Source organism: Diceros bicornis, chromosome 6 (assembly GCF_020826845.1).
Source record: "Diceros bicornis minor isolate mBicDic1 chromosome 6, mDicBic1.mat.cur, whole genome shotgun sequence".
Taxonomy (NCBI): domain Eukaryota; kingdom Metazoa; phylum Chordata; class Mammalia; order Perissodactyla; family Rhinocerotidae; genus Diceros; species Diceros bicornis.
The window spans coordinates 22,137,056-22,158,691 of NC_080745.1; the positions used below are offsets into that span (position 1 = coordinate 22,137,056).

Below are 21,636 nucleotides of genomic sequence, written 5' to 3' on the forward strand. Positions count from 1 at the left end.
TATTGCGAATGTGTATCTGAAAGTAGGTGGTAAACAAGAACAAGTTGAAGATAAAGTGCAGGCTGTGTAGGAGGAAGTCCACTTGTTACCCCAGGCGATTTAGTGGGCATCCTCATTTTAGGTGAAGCCATGGGCTGAAAACAAGCAGGAACTGTCTCCATTAATGGTACATTGGATGGAACCAAATGAGGAATCTTTGCCAATGAAATGCTAATATGTTTTATTCTAAAGGGAAGTGGCTCCTGGTGTAAAAAGTGGGGCTCTTCCTGGCTCTTGTGTCAGGATCAAAGGAGAGAGGAGCAGACCTCCCCAGCCACAAGAACAGTGGGCTGGTTAATGAGCCAGGTGCCATTTATGTAGCCACTGTTAGGGGTGATCATTTGTTAACTGAGCAAGCATGAATTGGGTAATGGTGCCTGACATGCCGGCTAAACCAGGAAAGTCTAACTAATGTGCTGTGAAATAAAAAGACATCCCTGATTTACATAATGGTGCAAAGCCAAGTTCTGATAACACAACTGTAAATGGGACCAATTCAAAAATTAGCATTGTTAGTCTTTGTTGTTCTGAACTGTGAGACAGTCTTTGGCTATATTTTTTTTCCTGTTCTAGACTGAGCCTGTAAAGGAAGCTGACTCACTCAGGCCCACTCCACGAACAGCATGGATATGTCCCCAACATCTTGTCCACTTTGCTTCTGGGCTGGGCCCTGGCTCTTCACTCTCTCAGGGCCATTTGTTCTCCACCTCCTGCCCTCTGTTGCAGGTCTCCAGGCACTCCACGTCAACATTCTGCTCTGACCTGCTGACCATACCTGCCCAGCCTCCTCTCAGACCCTCGCTCCCTGGTACAGCAGGCCCAGGAGCCCTCAGCCTAGCAGGGGGTCAAAAGTTGGAAGCCACATGTTCATCTCCCCTCTGATTTTCCATCTCTGTTATTAAAAACCACACGAGTCCAGCCAAGCCTCACAAAAAGTTCTCTGAGGAGAAAGATATCCATATGACAACATTCCAGCTTTAGTCTTTCTCTCTCCCTAAGTATGCAGTGTGTCCTCCTTTAAGAGTTAATAACTTCTTTCTCAGCCATTCACTCTCTCATTTTGCAGCATCTCTTGCCTTCCAGAAAACCAATATAAAACCATAAATCTCATTTGTCCTAATTTCTAGCCACAGTCTACTATTGTGTCTTTTTTAGGTGTGTCATATTCTTTTGGTTATGAGGAAAGAATGGGAGGAATCTCTATGGAAGGTGATGTGGGATGGGAGGAAATGGGGGCACCCTTCTTTAGAAAAGTGAGACTAGTATTTAAAAAGATTAGGCTAGCACACAAACCCACTTCCAAAGCTAGTCATTTGGAAGAGTATTAAAGCAGAGGGCCATAAGTGTGGAAACTCTCTTCCCACTTTCGCTTTGAGTGGGGGCTGAGATGGCCTGTGCATCTGGGTATAAGGAATACCTTTGCCTAGAGACTCTTGTTAAGGCACAAAGTGCTTGCCTCCACATTCAATACCTCACCCACCTTTGCTTCTCCTATTCTCCTTCAGAAAATTACAACAGAATGAAACATGGCTGCTTGGTGAGCTGCCTTCACTCTAAAGCTACCCAATCAGAAAACAACAACATCTGACAAATGTGGTTCAAGCAGCCTCCAAACCACATCAGAGTCCTGTGTCTGCCTCACTGATTTCCCTGCCCACTAGCCCCTCTCCATGAACATCATCCATAGGGACAAGGCGGACTTCTCCTATGGAGGCCAAGCTCCTGGGATAGAGGCTCTTTCTTCTTCTGTCTTCTCCTACACTACCCTACCCTACTCCTTGCCTGCAGTACAGTGACCCATGGTTGGCTATTAAAACGCCATTGAGGGGCTGGCCTGGTGGCGTAGTGGTTAAGTTCGCGTGCTCCACTTCGGCAGCCCGGGGTTCATGGGTTCAGATCCTGGGCGTGGACCTATGCACTGCTTATCAAGCCATGCTGTGGTAGCGTCCCATATAACATAGAGGAAGATGGGCACAGATTTTAGCCCAGAGGCAGTCTTCCTCAGCCAAAAAAGGATTGGCAATGGATGTTAGCTCAGGGCTAATCTTCCTCACACACACACACAAAATCCATTGAAACCACCATGACTTTGAGGGCACCAGCTGTCTACAAAACTGATAGATTTGAGTTACCATGCCATGTAGGTCAACTTAACTTGGCTGAAAATCTCTTTCAAGAGTCTCTAGTTCCATGTCCAAGCTCCTCCGGTGACCAGATCCTATGGAGGTTCTATTCTTCCTGCTGGGTCATCTTGACTGGCATCTACTCAGTACCACATAAGAGCCATTCCTCTTCAATTATTCTATCCTCAAGAAAGTAGATGGTTTTCTCTTTGGGTCCTCGGTCCCACGAATACACGTCCAAATTACTTTCCAATAGCTTTCTAACCTTTGGCTTCATGCTGTCTGTAGATCTGCCCAACAAGGCCTCAGGAACTCTTCTGCTGGAGGCACTAATGTCCTTGCCAGCAACCCTGAGACATTCCTCTGTTGCTGCTCATCCTCTCACAGACTCTCTGGAACTCTAACTTCTCTGCTGGCACCTGCTCCCTAACTCAGAGAATTCCACCTGGGTAGGCCCCCACTTTGTGGCTACTGTCTGCTCTCAGATCCTTTCAGCCTTAAGCATCACTGCTCTTAGAGGTCATCTGGGGTGACCTGCCTCTCATCTGGGCCTCCTTCACCTCCAGCAGCCCTGGCCAGAGCTCTGTAAGCTCACAACTCTTCCAGAAGCAGGAAACTACCACTTGAAGGGGAAGGCCATTCTACTATTGTAAAGCTCCACAACCAAGGCATTCTTCTTTCACTGAGCCTTTGTATAGCAACAAGGTGGTATTAATAATCACAGCTGACATTTATGGGGTCCACAGGTCTAAGAAGCGGTGGAGCAGGATTTGAACTCAGGAAATTGGACTTCCACTGTCTGTATTCACAACCATCATAAGCAATGTCCAGCCTTCATGGAGAGTTCTAATTTTGCTCTCTAAAGCAATTTAAAAAATAGTATAACTCTGACCTCCCTTGTACACGATAGTGCCTCAAAATATTTGAAAAGATATTGACGAGATACCATTCTCCCAGCCTTTTCTCTTCAAGTTAAGCATTTTAAATTCTCTCTAAAGCTATGTCGAGCTAGCCATATTTCAAGTGTGCAACAGCAATGTGTGCCGAGTGAGGGCTTTACTGGACAGCACAGACAGAACACCACCATCGCAGGAAGTTCTACTGGACAGCACTACTCTAAAGTCGCTCAAGGTCCAACTGACATATATTCTAGATGTATTACCATTGCGATCATCCTTTGTACGTACCCTCAAGGGTAGTGAATGGATGCCAGCCCCTACCATAAATCTCGTCATTCTAGTGCAGAACTTCGAGCAACTGTGAGCACTCTGTTCTGGACACATTAGTGTCTACTACACACCAACTGTGGCCCACTCTCTCTGATTCACAGCATAGGCCACATACGGCCATGCTCAACACAATGAGCACAGCCTTCTAAGTCTGAGGCTTTATCAGAATCACATATTTTGGCTCTAAATATTGAACTTAGTTCCAGGGTGTAATACCTTAGATCAGGGGTTCTGTAAACTATGGCTCATTGCCAAATGCAGCCTGATGCCTGTTTTGAAAATAAAGTTTGATTGACACACAGCCCTGCTCATTCATTTATGTATTATCGATGGCTGCACACACTCTACAATGGCAAAGTTTAGTAGTTGCAACAGAAACCAAAAGTACTCACTACCTGGCCCTTTTCAGAAAAAGTTTGCCAACCCTGCCTTAGGTCCCAAGAGCTCTGACTGCCTCATTACACCAATACACTATTATAGGGGAAAAATGTGGAGGAGACAGCATCAATCTTTGCAAGAACTGAGGTTCCCCTTCTGCCAAAGATGCACGTCTGCGACCATTAGGACTTCTTTAGCATTCTAATTCCTATCAGAATTCTCATAATCCAGCACTTTTTTGGTAACAATTCCTAATATATTAGTCAGGTTAATTATGGTGAGTCAGTCAGATTGGAACATTCAACAGCTGAAACAAAGGAGCCTAATCTGGAAATGGGTTGTTTAGATAACATTTTCAAAGCAAGTGACTCCCAGAAATGATGATTTAGCAAGTCTGGTGGGACTGAGGACTGTGCACTTTAACAAGCTTCCCAAGTGATTTTGATGTAGGAAGATCACTTGTCATATTCTGAGACACACTCATCTTTTTAATTAAATGACAAGCTTCCCCATGGTGTTCCCTTGAAAAGTGGAGGTGCCTGTGGACTTTCCAGGAACATGTGTGCCTGAAGGGGGCTTTCTCTTGCAAATGACAGCACAATGGCCATCACTTTTTCATTTGCTTCTTTTTACCCATGTTACCTCTGCAGCCCAGTGACTTTGTCAGCACCTCCAGATTCTGTTGCAAGGGATTCCTGACCCATCTGCCTGGGAAGTAGGGAGGAAACTGCAGCAGCTGCTGGGGAAGGGAAACACCAAAGAACTATTTGCAACTTATCTACCTGGGACCACGTCTTTACTGGGTGCCTCGGTTTACCCCAGCAGAATGATGGACTGGGTCGACCCTGGGTGAACACTGCACTGGGCAGCTGCAGTGTGGGACTCTGGAGCTGGGGGAGCTGGTGGCCGTGGAGGTGGAGGGAACCAAGCTAGGGGAGAGAATACTGGTGGGTGGCTTGAGGAGCATGGGGTGGGGTGGGGAAGAACAAGCAGTTCCCAAAGGAACAGAGTGAACTGGAGTCCAAAGAATCCTGGTGGGGAGATTGGAGGCTGGGTCCCAATTCTGGCTGTGTGGCTGGCGTGATCGCTTAACCTACTCGGGTTTTATGTCCTCATCATTAAAACCAGGAAATTGGATTGGATACACTGTCTAAGGTTACATCCTATGAAAGTCTGACAAATTCGTACACGCAGAGCTCACTAAGTCCTCCTCTTCCTACACCTCACGATGGCTTCCCACTGTAGCTAGAATAAACCCGAGTTTCTGCCCACAGCCTTCGAGGCCTCAGATTCCCTTCATCCCTACCCCTGTGTTCTTGCACACAGCACAGCTTTTGTCCTTCTAAATTTCAAGCTTGTTATTCCCTCAGAGTCTGTTTAAATAATTTGCTTCAGAGGAAGTCAAGATGGCGGCGTAGGCAGACTCTGAACTCACCTCCTCCCACAGACACAGCCAATTTACAACTACTCGTGGAAAAATTACCCCTGAGACAGAACTGAAAACTGGATAAGAGGAACTCCTGCAACAACGGACAATCCTAACTGAGGTAGAAGAGGCAGAAACTCCCTTCAGGAGAGGAAAAACGCCGCCTTCACAAGCCGCAGCGCCTCACGGCCGCCCGGGAGCAGCGCACAGGTCCGCAGCCCTCCCTGGAGGCGCGGGGCCCTGAGCCGGGAGCGCCCCCGCTGTGGGCATTTTGTGGACCCAGCGCAATCGAGACGAGTGGCATAATATCTGACTGTGCCTGCTACTAAAACATTGGGGAGCACCCCCAGAAAAGCTGGTTCACAAAGAAATTAAAACTGGCTCTTAAAGGGCCCACACCCAAACTCACCCGTTTCAGAAAGCAACCTAAAATCACCAGAAAGAAAGGTGCACAGTGCTTTGGTGTAAAGAGACTCACCTAATAGGCCTTGGGTGCATCTCAGTGAGAGGTGGGACCTCTCCAGGGACTGGGACATTGGTGGTGGCCATTGTTGTGGTCTGGTGTGGGCGTGCTGACACAGACACCATTGGAGTTCTCCCTGGGGCCTGCTAGCCCAGGATCTGCTCCACCCACTAGAACACTGATTTAATCCAGCTCAGCCAGGGCAGGCAGCCCACCCTAGAGACTGGCCCCACCCAACAACAGGCCCTCAGGCAACTTGTGGGGCTGCATAGATTGGTGACTGGATTCTCTGCACCCTGGCAACTGAGCCGACTTCAGTACGGCAGGGCCTGCACAAGGAGCGGGTGGAGAGTGTGGGGCAGTGGTGGAGTGTGCGGGGCTCCCGCCGTGGAGAGACCGGGTCCGCTTGGGGAGGTCGGGGCGCTCACACGGGGCAGGATTGTGTTGAGTGTGTGTGTGTGGACCTATGGGCGGCAGGGCTTGTCAGCTGAAGAAGACTTGTGCTTCTCAAAGACCCACATAGGGTGTTTGCCCCACCTTCCAAAGCCTGAAACAATTGGGTGCTCCCATGCCTGAGACCAGCCCCACCCAGCTGCAATCCTCAGAGAGCTGACAAGAGACCTAAAGGCTGGAGGCTTATAGCAATTGTAAGGCCCTGAGCCTAACAACCTGCCACGCGGGGGGCCTACTCACTTAAAAGAAATACTGCAACACAAATGTGGTATTAGAACTTGCAGCCAACTGTGCTGGGGCTCCCCACACCCAATAAAGAGACTGAAGGGCCCACAACAACTACAAGCAGCTGAGTATTACAACAGCTGGCCAGGAGCATAACTCAGCCTCCCTGGGCGCCTACAGGGAGAGCAAACAGGCCACCACAGAAGGACACACGTAGCCCACATAGGGGTCACCCCTGGAACATTGAGAACTGAGGGAAGCACACGGCAGGCCTCCTAAGCCATCACTTACATAAGGTCACCTATCCAAGAGCAGGAGACGTAGCTAACCTACCTAACACGTAGACACAAGCACAGGGAAAGAGGCAAAATGAGGAAGCAAAGGAATACATTCCAAGTAAGGGAACAGGACAAAACCCCAGAAAAGGAACTAAGTGAAACAGAAATGAGCAACCTACCTGACAGAGAGTTCAAACAAAGAGTGTTAAGGATGCTAACTGACGTGGGGAGAAGAATAGATGAACTCAGTGAAAATGTCAACAAAGAAATGGAAGATATAAAAAAAAAAACAATCAGAGATGAAGAATACAATACTGGAAATGAAAAATTCACTAGAGGGACTCAAAAGCAGAGTAGAGGATACAGAAGAACGGATCTGTGAGCTGGACGAAAGTCTAGAAGAAATTACCCAAGCTGAACAGGTAAAAGAGAAAAGAATTAAAAAGAGTGAGGACAGTCTAAGGGACCTCTGGGACAACATCAAGCGCACTAACATCCGTGTTATAGGTGTCCCGGAAGGAGAAGAGCGAGACAAAGGGGCAGAGAATCTATTTCAAGAAATAATAGATGAAAACTTCCCTAACCTAAGGAAGGAAACAGACATCCAGGTACAGGAAGCACAGAGAGCCCCAAACAAGATAAACCCAAAGAGGCCCACACCAAGACACATCATAATCAAAATGTCCAGAATTAAAGATAAAGAGAGAATCCTAAAAGCCCCAAGAGAAAGTCAAGTTACATACAAAGGAAACACCATAAGGCTATCAGCTGACTTCTCAGCAGAAACCTTACAGGCTAGAAGAGAGTGGCACAATATATTTAAAGCGCTAAAAGGAAAAAACTTACAGCCAAGAATACTCTACCCAGCAAGGTTATCATTCAAAATGGAAGGAGAGATCAAAAATTTCCCAGACAAGCAAAAATTAAAGGAGTTTGTCACCAAGAAACCAGTGCTACAAGAAATGTTAAAGGGACTGATTTAAGGGGAAAAGAGAAGAGCACAAATAGGAAAAATTATCTATTTCCATGATAAGAGGGTAATGGATACAAATGCACAAAAAAGAGGTTAGATATGATATCAAAAACATAAAAGGAGGGAGGAAGGGAGTTACAGTAGAGCTTTCAGACAGAGGTCAAACTAAAGAGACCATCAATTCTGTACAGAAGAAGGAAGGAACAGAGAAGGACTACTAAAACACTGAGAAAAAAAAAGTTAAAAAATGGCAGTAAGTACATACTTACCAATAGCTACTTTAAACGTCAATGGACTAAATGCTCCAATTAAAAGGCATAAGGTGGCTGATTGGATAAAAAAACAAGACCCATATATATGCTGCATACAAGAGACACACTTCAGACCTAAAGACACTCACAAACTGAAAGTGAAGGGATGGAAAAAGATACTCCATGCAAATGGCAATGAAAAGAAAGCTGGGGTAGCAGTACTCATATCAGACAAAATAGACTTTAAAACAAAAACTGTAAAAAGAGACAAAGAAGGGTATTACATAATGATCAAGGGAACAATCCAACAAGAGGATATAACACTTGTAAATATCTACGCACCCAATGTAGGTGCACCTAAATATATAAAGCAATTATTAACAGACATAAAAACAGAAATAGACAGTAACACAATAATAGTAGGGGACTTGAACACTCCATTTACACCAACGGATAGATCATCCAAACAGAAGATCAATAAGGAAACACTGGCCTTAAATAATACACTAGAACAGATGGACGTAGTAGATATATACAGAGCATTCCATCCAAAAACCGAAGAATACACGTTCTTTTCAAATGCACATGGAACATTCTCCAGGATTGATCACATATTAGGCCACAAAACAAGTCTCCATAAATTTAAGAAGATTGAAATAATACCAAGCATCTTTTCTGACCACAACGGTATGAAACTACAAATCAACTATAGGAAGAACATCAGAAAAGCCACAAATACATGGAGATTAAACAAAATGCTACTGAACAATGACTGGGTCAACGAAGAAATCAAAAAATACCTGGAGACAAATGAAATGAAAATACGACATGCCAGAATTTATGGGATACAGCAAAAGCGGTTCTAAGAGGGAAGTTTATAGCAATACAGGCCTATCTCACCAAACAAGAAAAATCTCAAATAAACAATCTAACAATGCACCTAAAGGAATTAGAAAAAGAAGAACAAACCAAGCCCAAAATCAGTAGAAGAAGGGAAATAATAAAAATCAGAGCAGAAATAAATGAAATAGAGACCAAAAAAACAATAGAAAGAATTAATAAAACCAAGAGCTGGTTCTTTGAAAAGATCAACAAAATTGACAAACCTTTAGCTAGACTCACCAAGAAAAAAAGAGAGAAGGCACAAATAAGTAAAATTAGAAATGAAAGAGGAGAAATTACAACAGACACCTCAGAAACACAAAAGATTATAAGAGAATACTATGAAAAGCTATATGCCAACCAATTCGACAATCTGGAAGAAATGGATAAATTCTTAGAATCATACAACCTTCCAAAACTGGATCAAGAAGAAGTAGAGAATTTGAATAGACCAATCACCAGTAAGGAGATCGAAACAGTAATCAAAAACCTCCCCAAAAATAAAAGTCCAGGACCAGATGGCTTCCCTGGTGAATTCTACCAAACATTCAAAGAAGACTTAATACCTATCCTTCTCAAACTCTTCCAAAAAATTGAGGAGGGGGGGAAGCTCCCTAACTCATTCTATGAAGCCGACATTACCCTGATACCAAAACCAGACAAGGACAACACACACAAAAAAGAAAACTACAGGCCAATATCACTGATGAACATCGATGCAGAAATCCTCAACAAAATACTAGCAAATCGCATACTACAATACGTTAAAAATATTATACACCATGATCAAGTGGGATTTATTCCAGGGATGCAGGGATGCTTTAACATTCACAAATCAATCAACGTGATACACCACATTAATAAAATGAAGAATAAAAATCACATGATCATCTCAATAGGTGCAGAGAAAGCATTTGACAAGATACAGCATCCATTTATGATAAAAACTCTGAATAAAATGGGGATAGAAGGAAAGTACCTCAACATAATAAAGACCATATACGACAAACCCACAGCTAATATCATCCTCAATGGTGAAAAACTGAAAGCTATCCCTCTAAGAACAGGAACCAGACAAGGATGCCCACTGTCACCACTCCTATTTAACATAGTATTGGAAGTCCTAGCCAGAGCAATCAGGCAAGAGAAAGAAATAAAAGGGATCCAAATTGGAAAGGAAGAAGTGAAACTGTCACTATTTGCAGATGACATGATTTTATATATAGGAAACCCTAAAGAATCCACCAGAAAACTTTTAGAAGTAATAAACGAATACGGTAAAGTTGCAGGATACAAAATCAACATACAAAAATCAGTTGCATTTCTATACTGTAACAACGAAGTAGCAGAAAGAGAAATTAAGAATACCATCCCATTTACAATTGCAACAAAAAGAATAAAATACCTAGAAATAAACTTAACCAAAGAGGTGAAAGAGCTGTACACGGAAAACTATAAAACATTGCTGAAAGAAATTGAAGAAGACACAAAGAAATGGAAAGATATTCCGTGCTCTTGGACTGGAAGAATTAACATAGTTAAGATGTCCATACTTCCTAAAGCAATCTATAGATTCAATGCAATCCCTATCAAAGTTCCAACAACGTTTTTCACAGAAATAGAACAAAGAATCCTAAAATTTATTTGGAACAACAAAAGACCCCGAATAAGTAAAGGAATCCTGAGAAAAAAGAACATAGCTGGAAGTATCACACTCCCTGATTTCAAAATATACTACAAAGCTATAGTAACCAAAACAGCATGGTACTGGCACAAAAACAGACACACAGATCAATGGAATAGAATTGAAAGCCCAGAAATAAACCCACACATCTATGGACAGCTAATCTTTGAGAAAGGAGCCAAGAACATACAATGGAGAAAAGAAAGTGTCTTCAACAAATGGTGTTGCGAAAACTGGACAGCCACATGCAAAAAAAATGAAAGTAGACCCTTACCTTACACCATACACAAAAGTTAACTCCAAATGGATTAAAGACTTGAATGTAAGACCTGAAACTATGAAACTTCTAGAAGAAAACATAGGCGGTATGCTCTTCGACATCGGTCTTAGCAACATATTTTCAAGCACCATGTCTGACTGGACAAGAGAAACAATAGAAAAAATAAACAAATGGGACTACATCAAACTAAAAAGCTTCTGCACAGCAAAGGAAACCATCAACAAAACGAAAAGACAACCTAACAATTGGGTGAAGATATTTGCAAAACATACATCTGATAAGGGCTTAATCTCCAAAATATACAAAGAACTGATGCATCTCAACAACAAAAAAACTAACAACCCAATTAAAAAATGGGCAAAAGACCTCAACAGATATTTCTCCAAAGAAGATATACAGATGGCCAACAGGCACATGGAAAGATGTTCAAAATCATTAACTATCAGGGAAATGCAAATCAAAACTACAATGAGATATCACCTCACGCCCATCAGAATGGCTATAATTAACAAGACAGGAAACAACATGTGTTGGAGAGGATGTGGAGAGAAGGGAACTCTCATACACTGCTGGTGGGAGTGCAAACTGGTGCAGCCATTATGGAAAACAGTATGGAGATTCCTCAAAAAATCAAGGATAGAACTACCATATGATCCAGCTATTCCACTGCTGGGTATTTATCCAAAGAACTTGAAAACACCAATGCGTAAAGATACATGCACCCCTGTGTTCATTGCAGCGTTATTCACAATAGCCAAGACTTGGAAGCAACCTAAGTGCCCATCAAGGAACGAATGGATAAAGAAGATGTGGTATATATACACAATGGAATACTACTCAGCCATAAGAAACGATGAAATCCAGCCATTTGTGACAACATGGATGGACTTTGAGGGTATTATGCAAAGTGAAATAAGTCAGAGGGAGAAGGTCAAATACCGTATGATTTCCTTCATTAAGTAGTAGATAACAACAATAAACAAACACATAGAGACAGAGATTGGATTGGTAGTTACCAGAGGGGAAGGGGGCAGGGAGGAGGGCAAAAGGGATAATTCGGCACATGTGTGTGGTGATGGGTTGTAATTAGTATTTGGGTGGTGAACATGATATAATCTATGCAGAAACAAGTATAATGATGTACACCTGAAATTTATACAATGTTATAAACCAATGTTACTGCAATAAACAAAAAATTTAAAAGAAAATAATAATTTGCTTCAGAGGACCCACATCATGTGAAATTGCATGATTGGATGATGTACTATAGATGCATGCACATATCTTTATGTATGTAATCTGCGTATATATGTACATATGTTCATGCATGTAAGCATGTATATGTGTGCACATGTGGATATGGATGTGGATTGTGTACGTGCATGTGTGTGTGCATGGATGTGTGTGTGCCTATGTGCACATGTGTGTATGTGTGTGTTTACTGTCTGCTGCCTTCACGAGAATGAACGATCGGTGAGGGCAGGCACTTGGTCTGGTTTGCTGGGCTATCACCAGAGACTGGAACAGTGCTTGGAACATCTTAGACACTCAATCAATGTTTGTTGAAAGAACAAATAAATTATATGTCAATTGCATCTCAATAAAACTGGGGGAAAAAAGAACAGATACGTGGTTAAATAAATCAATGAATAAAAAATAAAGCAGAAAAGAAAGAAGGGAGGTGTTAAGAATCTCCTCCGGGGGCCAGACCATGGCACAGCGGTTAAGTGTGCACGCTCCGCTGCTGGAGACCCAGATTCGGATCCCAGCGCACACCGTGTCACCGCTTGTCAGGCCCTGTGGCTGCCTACCACATAAAGTGGAGGAAGATGGGCACGGATGTTAGCTCAGGGCCAGTCTTCCTCAGCAAAAAGAGGCAGATTGGCATGGATTTTAGCTCAGGGCTGATCTTCCTCACAAAAAAAAAAAGAATCTCCTCCCATTTTGCACTGGATAAAAGAAGGAAGAGTGATTTGCCCAAGATTACGTAAAAACTAGCAACAGGCTAGGGGAAAGAAAAACCCCCAATTCTAATTCCTCTGTCTATTCTTTCCTCTTAAGGCATGGTGGGTGGAGCTTTTACCCAAGCTCCGGGATCCAGGGGCGTTATAAGGCACACTCTGAAATCCATTACTGCACTGAACGCGGGATTTTATGCTGAGGGATCACTTTCAGGTTCATGCTAAGTGACCTCCTCGCCCAGCAGATACTGACAGGGCACCCGGCATTCACGCATGTGCCCCAAGTACCCCAGCCACGCCCCTTTACCTTGACCCTCCCAGCTGCACAGTCCTGGCGGCTGGATTTAGTTTTCCCTCATTGGACTGCGCATGGTGAAGAGTTTTGTGAAGCCCTCCCTCTCTCCTCTCAGACAGGCTCCTCCTGCTCCCAGTGATATCAGAGAAGACAGCATCACCCCTGTAAGAATGGCTCTGGTCTTTCTCCTTTTCCTCTTAAGCAACTGAGAAATTGCTATTTTAAGCTACCAGTGTTCAGAGTCTGGTACTAGGGAAGAGAAAAACCCCAAAACTGCCCCTGGCAGTTCTGCATGTGCCCCTATGTGTTTTCACCTGCCTTCACTGTTGATCCTGGTGGCAAGGGGCCAGATGTTGGCCTTTGTGGGCACCAAATGTAATTTATAACAAGGATTCCACTATCCACTTGCTGGATTCCACTCTCTCTGTTTCTTTTTCTTTTCTTAAGCAGACTTTAATGTATATGAATAAATTTTTAACCAAAATACTATGTCCTAGAGTGTGCCCTATTTTGTACACAAACGTTACTAAGTGATATATGATGAGTAAGGGAGGTTCAAAATCACCCTTACCGGTCAGTCTTAACTTTCCTAGACTTGGATGCCTCCGGAGCTGATTCCTGGCACCCTTGGGCTAGGGGACTTCGCAGACTGCTGTTAATTTCCCCCACATTTCCAACTGCTCCAGACATCATTTCCTGAATTCACCATCATTCACCAAGACCCCATGTGTTCCTTCAAGTGTCTCCCCCACCCATTCCTACCTTATCCCAGGCCCTCACCACTCTGTGTGGATTACTGCAGCAACCCTTCGGAACGCCTTCCCAGCCACTCCAGCCTTCACTGTGATCTGTCCCCAAATCCTGCACATTTATAATCTCTATCATATAATTTATGACTCACTAACACCTGTGTCAGCCCTTGCCCTAAGGGGCAAGTCATAGGAGTCTATCACCAAGACTCTGAAGTCTTGTAAGCAACAGGCCACACAAAGAGTAGGAAAAATAAGTAAAGACATAGCTGGAAGTCAGATGTCTGGTTTTGGAAATAATAAGTCAAATGAAAAATCAATGCATTGATGGAGGAAGTTCATCTACAGAAAAACAGGCAGGAGCAGCTAGAGTGAGCCAATACTGGTAAGTATCTGAAATGCAGGAGGTATCAAATGATTATATGATGTCACATGATTAAATAATGGATTGAGGGACAGAAGGAAGAGGCTCAGGGGAAGCAAGAAAGGCACTGGTGAGTGCTGACCAGACAGTCACCGCATGGCCTGCGGTCTCAACTCAGCCCCTTCTCTTAATAAATCCCAGGTGCTGTGACCATCCTAGGAGGACTTCAAAGTCCATCTGATAATTCTGGCACGTGCTGATCCCGTGGCTTTCCAGCGGCAGTATCCCTGCTGTCCAAGCTGGCAGAGAGAAGCAGCCAGGCAATCACGTCCCGCAAAGACAGCATATGGAACCAGGCAACATTTCATTTGGAAAGCAAATCTACACAGGAACATCACCATTACAGACAGGAATGGAGGATGGGAAAACGCGTGAGATTTAAGGAAGATCAGACACTGCTTTCGTGTATCTTTAGAAGGAGCAATAAAGCTTCTCTGATGAAGTCACAGGACGCAGACTCACAGGGGTGGGAGAGATCGTAAGAGCACCAAGGCCAACCCCACATCCATCTCTCAACTTCCTTCACAATTCATCTGATGCGGGTGGGATGGGCCAATGCTTGCACTCCACTCTCACCCCACCCTCCAGCCCACTCCATCTCAGGACAGCTTCAAATGCGGAGAAGGACCACACATTAAGAGGTCACAGGTAGAATAGTGCTCCAACAGTATGTATGCAAAGTGGTGTTGAAGATGTTCTTGAGGTGTGACTTCTTAAGCTTTCTGACCCTGTAGCCTATGGTTGAAGTGAGTTGTTCTGTTCCTAGAACCTCTTATGTCCTGTTTCCTGTCTTTGAAAAGTTTCATTGATAGTGATTCACTGCGCTCTTATCATCCTACTTTCCATACTCTGGCAAGCACACACAGTTCTAGAAGATTCCATTAGGATGGCCAGCCAACAATTCTGAAATACTAATGGGTTCTATCACTCTCTGCTTGTGGTCCTCACATATTTATTAAGTAGAGATCAGTCACTGAATTAATAGAAGGTCAAAGTATTATCATTATTCATTGGGATGTTGACATCAGGTTGTTTTACTAGCAATATTTTAGTTTTTCTTTCCAAGCAAAGTCTATTAATGCTATGATAGAGCTTGAGACTCAACTCTCTGATGAATGAGGTTTTTGCTTTAGGCCAGATTTTATTTTAAATAATATCCATAACAAACAACACTTTAAATTTTATAACATCTTTTCCATTTTCCCTTATGGGTCTCAAAGGACCTCACAAACACCTGTAAAATAAAAAATTAAAGAAGGAAGCAATTTTTCTACTTTGCAAAAGGAAGACACTCTGAATCAGAGAAGCTAAGACATTTACTAATAACCCCAGGAATGAATCCATTAATCAACAAGACCAGACTGTAGATATTTTCAGTTTCTATACTGATAGTTTTCACAAGATTTTAGTTTTCACAAGATTTTAGTGACAAGTATTTCAAGAACTCTTTTTTTTCACTATCTGAAAAGAATACAGAATGACTCATCATACTGTTGGTTGTCTGTACATGGTACAAAATAGCAGTTCCTTTTCTCAGCTCTTGTGTCTGCCCAGGACCTCTTCCCAATGGCAGAGATAAGCCTAAACAGAAAGCCTATCCCAGTGGCAACCACTGGAGTCACTCAATGGATTAAGTCAACTCATATTGCCCCCACATCTTTAAATTTACAGCTAGTCTGCTACTATTTTAGGAAGCTGATGATTTGAACTTTATCTAATTTTTAATTTTGTAATAAAATTCTACAGGTAATGGTATAAAGAACCCAAGGGGTGCACACTTAGGCTATTGCTTACAATAAATTATCCCGCTGTTGGAGCTGTGTTGCTGGAGAGAAAAAGACCTCTTCTTCCCTAGGAAGAGGTCATATTTTCCCATTTTACAACCTGCATGGAATTGGCATTGCTTAACACTAAACCTCCCGTAAGCAAGATGAGTACAGTTTTTGAACAATATATTAAGCCTCCCTCCCCTGGGCTGCCATGACAACTGCCCCTCACCTTCACAAGACCCTGAATCAGGCAGGCATCACCCCCTTTTGGCCTTGATAGTAGTTACACAGAACATCTTTCAAGAATGAAACCTGAAACAATCGGTTGCCTTTTTCTCTCCCAGAGAGCTTTTCTATGGCCTCAGCTTAGAATGGCCATCCATCACAACTAGCAATTCTGGGCCAGCACAGGCCTCCAGAATGTGCAATGTGCTTTGTGGGCAATTATTAGCTTTCCCACGGACTCTGGAGGGCCAGGGGGAAGCGAATGTCATCTGAAGGGTAGGCATTATGGTTTGAAAGCTTCATGCTGAGATAGATCACCATAGTGAAATGGTTAAGTAAGCCTCAAATTTATTTGTATCACTAACCATGTCTCACCCACAAACCCTGGCATACCCCTCAAAATGTAAACAATTTGACAGATTTATTTATTTATTTTCTCACTGAGAAGCTGAGATGGCCCAAGAACTCCTTTCTAAAGTTTATGGGATGGAACCTCTCCCTCTAGGCTGCCTGTGGCCCTCTCTGAAGCCAGGGTGATTTTCCGACTCACTGGCAGATGCACAAAAACTGTGAGATGGTTTCTTGGAGTGGGATGAGTTGAGGGGTGCCAAAAAGTTTGCATGACCAAAATTAACTGAAACAAATCCACTATAAGAACAAAGGTATTCACTGGGAGGTCTCACACATTAGTGGGGATTTTAAAAATTAGAAAATCTTTGTAACTCAATTTATCCTAGGGGACTAAGTGAAAATGGGCATAGGTTTATGCACTTAAATGAGGAAGTGGAGGATAGGAATGTAGCATGCTCTACAGCTTAGCAGGTGGTGCCAGTTTTAGGAATGTAAAAAGGCAGCATGGCAGCCCTGGATAGACAGGTACGGGTGGGGACAAACTGGGCTGGAGGTACTAAAGGAAGGATGGAGAATGGCCAAAACAGATAATTTTGACTATTTAGCATGGGTTAGCCCTGCACTTGACCATGAGGGTTGCTGGAAAATGTGCCACCTGGTTGATCCATTCTGTGCTACTCTGGTTTCTTCCCAATTTGCCTGTGTAGGAGCCTCTCCAAATGCTAGCTCTCAGTAATCACGGTTTTGAGGATCAGTTCAAAGAGAGCTCTAACCTCTTCCAGTCGTAGGAAGGGTGAGGGTCTTTTATTACCCCTGTTAACAATTCTATGCCAGGAAACAGTTCTTCTGTCAAATACCTCTATCCAATTGTTTATAGTGGGATTCTCATTCTTTAAAATATTAAATTAAATATTAGATCTGTAGAAGCAAATATTTACAACATGTATAGGGCAAAATAATAGAATGCTCAACAATCAGCTTAAGAACTAGAACATTTCCGGTAACTCAGAAGCTGCCCCTATGTCCTTCCTTTTCCCCAGTAAATTACTGTTATCCTGGGCTTATCATCCCTATATATTTCTTTACAGTACATATACTACATACCTTCCTAAACAATACGTAGCTCAGTTTTGCAAGCTTTAAACTTCATATCAATGGAATTACACTGATTGCATTCTTCTGTCACTTGCCTTTTTTTGCCTAACACTATGTTCCAGAGAGTCATCCTGGAGATGCCTACTGCTGAGTCTTATTCATCTTCAGTGCTATATAGTATTTCATTGTGTGTGTATATCACAGATTATTTCCATGGTTCTGTTGGGGAATTTGGGTTGTTTTCCAGTGTTTTGTTATTACAAACGTTGCTGCTGCTATGAATCTTCTCTGTATAGTTTCTTTGGACTGAAGTGCAAAAGTTTCTCTAGGAATGGAATTGCTAGATCATAGGTAAATATATGTAGATAATGTCGAAATGTTTTTAGAAGATAGAGTACCAATTTATCCTTCTACCAACAATGAATACGAGTTCTAGATGTTGCATAGCCTCCCTTCCTGATACTGTCTGATACGTTAATTTCTGCCAATCTGATAGGCACAAAAGGCAACTCCCATTGGTTTTCATGTGAAGTTCCTAGATTACTACATGAGGTTTAGCATTTCGTATGTTTATTGGCCCATGTGTTTTCTTTCCCACTGCACACAAGTTAAACTCTTTGTCCATTTTTCTATTACATTTTTTGATAATATGCAAGATACTTAAATATTTTTTAATTTGTTTAAAAACGAGGTACCCAGAAATAGAAAAAAATCCATCTTAAAATTCACTTAGAATATTAAGGGGTGCCAAATAGTTAAAATAATCTTGGAAAAGACGAACAAAATTGGAGGTCTCACACTTTCTGATTTTAAAGCTTATTACACAGCAACAGTAATCAAAACAGTGTGGTATTGGCATAAAGACAGACGTATACAACAATGGAATAGAACAGAAAGCCCAGACATAAATCCTTGCATGTATGGTCAAATGATTTTCAACAAGGGTGCCAAGACCATTCAATGGGGAAATGACACTCTCTTCCACAAATGGTGGTGGGAAACTACATGCAAAAGAATGAATTTGGATCCTTACCTTACACTATATACAAAAATTAACTCAAAATGGATCAAAGACCTACACATAGGACCTAAACTATACAACACATAGAAGAAAACAAAAGAAAAGCCTCATAACATTGTATCTAGTGAGGATTTCTTGGATATGACACCAGATGCATAGGCAACAAAAACAAAAATAGATAAATTAGACTACATCAAAATTAAAAATCTCTGTGCATCAAATGACACAATCAACAGAGCAAAAAGGCAACCTAGGGGCTGGCCCGGTGGCGCAAGCGGTTAAGTGCACCTACTCTGCTGCGGCGGCCCGAGGTTCGCCGGTTCGGATCCCGGCACGCACCAACACACTGCTTGGCAAGCCATGCTGTGGTGGCATCCCATATAAAGTGGAGGAAGATGGGCCCGGATGTTAGCCCAGGGCCAGTCTTCCTCAGCAAAAAAAGAGGAGGATTGGCAGAAGTTAGCACAGGGCTTATCTTCCTCACAGAAAAGAAAAAAAAAAGGCAACCTAAATAATGGGAGAAAATATTTGCAAATTGTATTTATGATAATGGGTTAATATCCAGAATATATTTAAAAAATCCTAATTCAAGAGCAACAACAACAAAAAAATCAAATAACCTGATTAAAAAATAGGCAAAGGACTTGAATAGACATTTCTCCCAAGATGATATACAGATGGCCAACAAGCATGTGAAAGATGTTCAACATCACTAATCATTAGGTAAATGCAAATAAAAAATATGATGAGATATCACCTCACACCCATTAGGATGGCTACTATTAAACAAACAAACAAACAGAAAATAACAAGGGTTGATGAGGATGTGGAGAAATTGAAACCCTGTGCACTGTTGGTGGGAATGTAAAATGGTGCAGCCACTGTGGAAAACAGTATGGAGGTTCCTCAAAAAATTAAAAATAGCATTACCATATGATCCAGCAATTCCATGTATATATCAAAAAGAATTGAAAGCAGGGTCTCACAGAGGTGTCTGCACACCCATGTATTTGCACAGAGCAGCATTATTCACAATGGCCAAGAGGTAGAAACAACCCAAGTGTCTATTGATGGAAGAATAGATAAACAAAATGTGGTATATACACACGACAGAATATTATTCAGCCTTAAAAAGGAAGAAGATTCTAACACATGATACAACACAGATGCAATCTGAGGACATAACGTTAATTATGCATAGGGCTAAGTGGCATAATAAGTGACATGACAGGCATACTGCTAAGGGAAATAAGTAAGTCGCAAAAAGACATATACTATATGATTCCATTGGTATGAAGTACCTAGAGCAATCAAATACACAGAAACAGAAAGTAGAATGGTGGTTACCAGGGGCTGGGGGAGGGGTAATGGGAGTTAGCGTTTAATGGGGACAGAGTTTCACTTTGGGAAGATGAAAAAGTTCTGGAGATGGATGGTGGTGATGGTTGCACAACAGTGTGAAGTACTTAATGCTCTTGAACCATACACTTAAAAATGATTAAGACGGTAAACTTTATGCTATGTATATTTTACCACAATTTAAAAAAGCTGAATGCCTATTCTCTGCCAGACACTATTCTAGGTTCTGGGATGTGGCAGCGAACAAAGCAAAGTCCCTCCCCTCATCCATCCTGGTAGAGAGAGTAAATAGGCAAACCCATGAGTAAACAGAGTAGACCAGATGCTCCTGAGAGCTGCAGAGAAAAGCTGAGCAGGGTGAGAGAGGAAGGAAGTGCCGAGCTGGAGGCTCAGGAAAAGCCTCACTGAGGGGGTGACATCTGAGCAGAGACCTGAAGTAAGAGTGGGCTGTGCAGATGCCAGAGGAGAGACTCCTAGGAAGAGGGAGAAGAAAGGGCAGAGGCTTGGAGGCAGGTGCACCCTGGACAAGTTTAAGAACTGGAAAGGCTGGAGTATGCGGGAGCCAAGTAAGCCTGGAGAGATAACCAGAGGATGAGGTGGGAGAAGGATCAGGGTCGATCACGCAGGGGCAGACTTTGGCTTTTATTCTGAGTGATGTGGGAGGTCACTGCAGGGTTTGAGTAGAGGGGTGACAGGAGGACTTCTGCTTGGAAGGGCTTACTCTGAGCTGTGATAAGAACAGACTGCAGGGAGCCAAAGAAAGGAGGCAGAGAAACGTTTGGAGGCTAATTCAGTATTCCAGGGGAGAGAGAACGATGTGTTGGTCCAGGGCGGACATGGTGGGCGTGGTAAGATGTGATCAGTTTCTAGATACATTATGGAAGTGCAGTCAACGGGATTCCCTGGTGGGTTGGATGTGGGCATGAGAGAAAGAGAGGCATCAAATATAATGCTGAGATTTGGGGCCTGAGTAACTGCAAGGATGGAGCTGTCATAACTTAATATGGGGGAGACTGCGGGAAGAACAGATGGGAGAGGTGATTAAGGGGTTTGATTTTTGACATGTTACATTTGAGATATCTTTTAGCTCTTCAAGGAGAGGTGTTGGATAGGCAGTTGGATATATGTGTTGGAACGTCCCAGCTTAGGACATACACTTGGGAGTCTTCATCCTGAAGATATGAGACTGGAAGAGCTCCTCCAGTGAGCGAATGTAGATATTGCAGAAGAGAGAACCAAGGAAGAGCTTGAGGCGCTGGACTGCTCAGAGGTCAGGGAGGTGGGAGGAAGCAGTAACGCAGCCTGAGAAGGAACAGCCAGGGTGGAAGTGGTGCGACACAGAGTGTGGTGGCCCATCAGCCAGGTGAAGAAAGTGTATTCGGAAGGGAGGAGTCATCAAGTGATAGGTTAAGTAAGACCGAAAATGAGAATGACCACTGGATTTGGCAACATCAGACTCTGATAACAGCTTGATTGGTGGTGACAAGGGTTTAAGAGAGAAAGGGAGATGGAGCGTATAGACTACTCTTTGGTTGAGTTTTGCTGTATTCAGATAGGTGGCACATGGTCAAGAGTATTTTTTTTTTTTGGTGAGGAAGATTAGCGCTGAGCTAACATCTGTTGCCAATCTTCCTCCTTTTGCTTGAGGAACATTGGCCCTGGGTTAACGTCTGTGCCAATCTTGCCCTATTTTGTATATGGGA

General features: G+C 42.9%; 1 protein-coding gene across 2 annotated transcripts in view; it reads right to left on the reverse strand.

Annotated features, from left to right (window-relative positions):
* The window catches only part of SLC35F3 (solute carrier family 35 member F3), a 414,557-nt gene that overhangs the window by 53,957 nt on the left and 338,964 nt on the right, over window positions 1–21,636 (reverse strand). The window lies entirely within an intron of this gene.